This window comes from Fukomys damarensis, unplaced genomic scaffold, assembly GCF_012274545.1.
Source record: "Fukomys damarensis isolate Sample0158 unplaced genomic scaffold, DMR_v1.0_HiC HiC_scaffold_1, whole genome shotgun sequence".
Lineage (NCBI taxonomy): Eukaryota > Metazoa > Chordata > Mammalia > Rodentia > Bathyergidae > Fukomys > Fukomys damarensis.
The window spans coordinates 45389674-45394944 of NW_022900913.1; the positions used below are offsets into that span (position 1 = coordinate 45389674).

The 5271-nt window shown below is 36.3% G+C and overlaps 1 long non-coding RNA gene across 1 annotated transcript in view; it reads right to left on the bottom strand.

Moving 5' to 3' along the window:
- LOC104864126 overlaps positions 1 to 1755 on the bottom strand; it is a 9047-nt gene extending 7292 nt beyond the window's left edge. The window contains exon 1 of the long non-coding RNA XR_780770.1: positions 1684 to 1755. This is a non-coding gene — a long non-coding RNA (uncharacterized LOC104864126). The remainder of the gene's footprint in view (positions 1 to 1683) is intronic.
- Positions 1756 to 5271: the final 3516 nt, after the last annotated feature.

The following is a 5271-nucleotide window of genomic DNA, read 5'->3' on the forward strand; positions in this document are numbered from 1 at the left end:
AAAAAAAAAAAAAAAGCTAAAGTGAAACGCAATGCCTGCCATAAATGAAGTTAGATGGGAATCAAACACCTACAGCCTTTCAAAGGGAACGGCTGCATGATAGAAAAAAGAAGAACTTTTAACATTTAAAAAATCACTCCAGAAAATATTCCAGACTACTGAAACAGATCTGAGAAAATAAAGCAGCACTGTTATGTAGAAAGATAACAAAAATATTTTTAAAAACTGTTTCAGAGTAGCATCTTTGCATTTTCCTAAGACAAGAGTAAAAGATAAAATAATATCAAATTTCTCCCATCAAACTGTCCATTTTCTGTGAGAGATCTAGCTTCAGAATCACCAACCATCTCAAAATTATAGTGGGAACTGAGGGAATTTCATCTTATATATATGGTTTGGTTAAATGACCCTTAGGATTAAAAATTCCCATTTTATTTTTTCAATTTATATTATAAACATGAACAGTCAGATGTCTCTTACCTTTCCTGTTTAATTATCCATCTGATTACAGTTTGGATAAACCCTTTATAACCCAATTTTGAGAAAAATGATGCATCTATTTAAAAGCACATAGTTTGTTGAAAAGGTTGAGGGGCTGGGAATATAGCTTAGTGGTAGAACAGATGTCTAGCAAACATGAAGTCTTGGTTTGGTCCTCAGCACTAAAAAAAATTTTTTTTAAAAGAGGAAGGTTGACTGGAGTATCCTCAACTAGAAAGAAATCAGCATGTTTTCTTGTATATATCAGAATATTTAATTGCAAAACTGGGAAATATTCCACAGATGTGAATAGAGATCAATTTATGTCACAAAGGATAGATTATACTCTTAAGAACTGTTATTTACTTATGCATTTTCCCAACTAGATTTCTACACATATGAGAATTTCAAGTAAGGAAAGCATTGCCAAAAATTCTTTCCTACAGACAACCAAAGAGAAATCATAAATGTCTTGTTAGCTATAAATAATGATAAAAAGAAAATCTTTAGAAGTATAATTGCAGCTGGTCTTGCCTGAAGAGTTTAAATTTATATTAACTCAAGTAAATGAGAGTACAATATACTAATCTTAATTTATACATGAAAATAAGTGGTGATACATGTTGCCATAAATTTCAAAATAAGAAAATATCAAAGAAAAGTTAAGGGAAAAGATCAGCTTCTTTATTTTTTAAACATTTTTCTAATCGAAAGGTCCATAGCTCTCTATATATATTTGACAAATGTGCTTCTCTGCCCTCTGACTGAAGTGCACTGTTTTCTGCAATAAATTGTCTGAACTTATTGCCCATAGTTCTTGCTAAATATCTTTTTGTGAACTTTTGAGGAAACGACTTATCAAGATATCTATGTTCTTTTACACGCATGCCCGAGAAGAGATTTGTTATTTCCTTAGTACTATAGGAACAGATAACTCTGTAACTCGTGATGCCTTATTATTTTCACGTGCACATATTCAGAAGCTATTATGACAAAAAATAGCATTGGACTAGAAAAACAGGCATATGAAGCCTGGTCATTGTGTAGCCTTGGAGAAATCACATAATTCACCATATCTGTCTTCTCAGGCAAAAATAAAGAGAATCTGCTACATGATCTATCTCCAAGATCCTCACAACTCCAAAACCATATGACTCTCTAACTCTTTGATTTGGGACCTCATATTCAGATATCAACTGTTACCTTAAAAGACGACTGGCTGCCAAGGATTTAGCTCAGTGGTTCTGCTGCCTGCCTCACAAGCGCAAGGTCCTGAGTTCAATCCCTGGTACCAAAAAAAAAAAAAAAAAACATGACTGGCTGTTCCCCCAATGGACATAAACATAAATGAAGACAAAAGGGCACTGATATGAGAAAAGAAACCAAGATGAAAAGAAACACAGAAATATGGAAGAGGGAAAGAGCAATTAGGAGAGGAAACCCAGAGATGTAGCAAGATAAAGGTATGGGACAGGATAAAGAATTTAGGGAAAGAGATGAGATACTGTAATTTAGGGAAAGAGAATATAATAGTACCAGTACTTTGAGAGTTGCCCTTTTCAGAGTTGCTTCCCTCATCCTTTGCCCAGAATTCTAGATTCTAAATTCCAAATAAAAGCCACACCAAAACAATTAAGATCATATTTCTTTAGGTTCACAGAGCACAGAATATCTGGTGACCCTCAGATAACACGAGACGCTGTAATGCCCCCCGCTTATTGAATCCCGTGCATCAACACACACGCAGCATGTAGACTGCTATGGTATTTAATATGCTAAAAGGTGATACATTTACAAATGGCCCTAGGAGCTCAAAGTTGATTTTGATGTTCTGGACGCTGGACTGAAGCATGGGGTAAGCATGCTCTATCAGCAGTGGCATACCTACAGTATGCATGCAGCAGCAACCTGTCTGTATCACTGAAAGCTCTAAAAGATTAGCTATCACTGCCCTAATGAAGACCCCACCAAACACAGTCTTCTGGTTCATCACTCTGTACCTCCTTCGCTTCCCTATAGAGCTTTGGGGGGTGACAGTCCCTGTGTCCTCTTGGATTCTGCCCTTCAGTGTACTTGATTCCTTTCCTATCTAGTCTCACCTTCTAAGAATTAGCTTTTGAGCAGTGAGCAACTAGACCTAGGTACAGTAACAAGAACAGACTTTATGGAGAAATAAGAGCAATGCAATGAGAGGGATAAAGGAGTGGTCTAAATACAGTATGCAGTTCTAGTCAGAGAATTATATTTTTTTCTCATTGAGTTTATTGGTTCATTTTAGGCATACAGTACAGTTACATTCATTACTGGGATCTTGTACCTTTACATGACAGGTCTTGGTTCTCAGTTTTTTCCCTTGTCCCTGCCCTCCCTTCACCCCCTCCTCCCTGCCCTACTTACAAATACTTTATTTCCATTTTTTCATTTTCTCATATTTTTCCTTTTCCCTTATTACCTTTCCCTACCCTTCACACTTCCCCTACACCTTTAGCCCTTTTCTTCCTATTTCACATTGTCAATTATATCATTAGGATCTTATGTACCATTGTAGTTTTTCACACCAGAGAAACTATTTAGTATTTATACATGTGTGACTTATTTATTTCACATAGGAGTATATCCTCAATATGTATCCATTTTCCTATGAATGACTCTAATTTCTCATTCTTTATGGCTGAGTCGTATTCCATTTTATAGAAAAACCACATCTGCTTTATCCAGTCTCCAAATGATGGGAAAATGGGCTATTTCCAAGTTTTAGCTATTACAAACTGTGCCGCTATAAACATAGGTGCACATATATCACTGTGATATGATTCTTTTAATTCTTTTGGAAAGATACCCAGCAGAGGGATGGCTGGGTCAAATGGAACCTCTAATCTCAGCTCTTTGAGGTATCTCCATACTGATTTCCATAGTGGTTGCACCAGTCTGCACTCCCACCAACAATGGAGAAGGGTTCCTTTCTCCCCACAACCCCACTAACATTTGTTATTGGTTGATTTCTTGATAGCAGCCATAGAATTTATATTTTTAAATCTTTCATGTGTACTCTTTGTGTAGCAACAAATACCTAATTTTCTCCAGAATAGATGTAAAATATGTAGCTAGTAAAAGGCTAACTCTGAATCCTCCAAAAGATGGGGATTTGTTAAACAGTAGATGATGACATTTTATTTTTCCCTTTATTAGAATATGTGTGTGAAACATAATAAATACATTCATCATAGGGAATTGGTACAAGTGTATATCACACTTTGATACTTTTTACTTCCCCTTTCTCTCCTACCCTCTTTTCTCCCTCTATTCCTAGATCCCCTCCCTATTTCCACATGGTCTATATTATCTCCATTTGCTATCATCCATCTTTTATTTTTCTCTTTATTTATACTTTGGGTTTTTCATATAAAAATCATGCTAGATGATGACACTTTAAACCATCAAACATCATCATTAAAAAAAAACAAAAGATAAATTCTAGCATAGTGCTTGGGACATGGTAAGCATCAATGTATCTTTAAGGATGAGAGAAAGGTAAGCAAGAAACAAAGACAGACTGCATTTAGAAGTGACATGTGAATACTCTTCCAGATCTTGAAAAACATACATCATAATAAAGAGGGTAAATGGATAAAATATGCACCTAGGAAATCATTAATACTCTGAACATGTGGCAAGAATGAATACAGTAAGAAACAACCAAAATACAACAACTAGAATACTCAATTTACTAAAAGAAATGTACTTCTATAGAACAGTATTCAAAGAAAAAGAAAAATTTACAAGAAAAAAATTTTTCAGGGCATGTAAAATAATAGTGGCCATCATCTCCACCGTAGCAAAACCTTATGAATTTCTCTAGAGAAGTCATATTTAGTACAGAACAAATCCACATGCCGACCAGGAAGACATGCAAGAATACCAGTGATCAGTTAAAGCCTACTTAGTCCTTATGGCATCATAGTCAAGAGGAGTTGACTTTTAAATAGTTTCCCAGTGGAAGAAAATTGTGTAGCCAAAGGCCTCCACAGTAGCTCCCTGACTTCTCTTTCCCAGCCTCACTTCTGTTCTGCAATTGTGCATACCCTCAGCATACCCCAGCTCACTTTCAAATACACATCAAAGATCCATACATGGCTCTACGATCTTCAGTCCAAGGAACAGTCACACACACATGGTGCAGCTCACCCCTACAAGATTGGACCCCTAACAGAGATACACCAGCTCATAGAAACAGTTGTGGAATCACCTACACACAGAATTGAAGGATTCTGTGTATTTCAGAAATAGGGATATTGGATGGAAAATATCCCCTTGGCTCTGCAGAATCTTCTTCCCTTGGGGCTTGGTACAGCTGCAGGAATGCCAGGAGAGCCCTTTAAAAAGAATATATGTGAAAAGAGCCTGTTGTCCTAGGTCAAAGTTATTACTGTTGATATCATATTTCTTCCTTAATCTGAGTTAGCCAGAAAGTTAAATTATCCATATTTCATATTCCAAGAAGCCAGACTAAGTCATACTTGGTTGTATTATATAGTGAAAGTAACCAATCTAAGCACTAAAGCTCAGTTGGCTACATGATTTGGATTTTAATATCATGGGTTTTCTGCCACAGTTAGCACCAGATGATAGATTTCCTTTGCAAGAAAACCCCGAACACTACACCCCTACTGTTTATAAATAGGCCAGCACAGAGAGAGCCTTTGTCAGCTGTAAGTGGCAAAGCAGAGAGCAAAATTTTTGTCTCAACTTCCTCTTCCTTGTTCCCCATCTAAAAACTCGGGTCACAGTTGA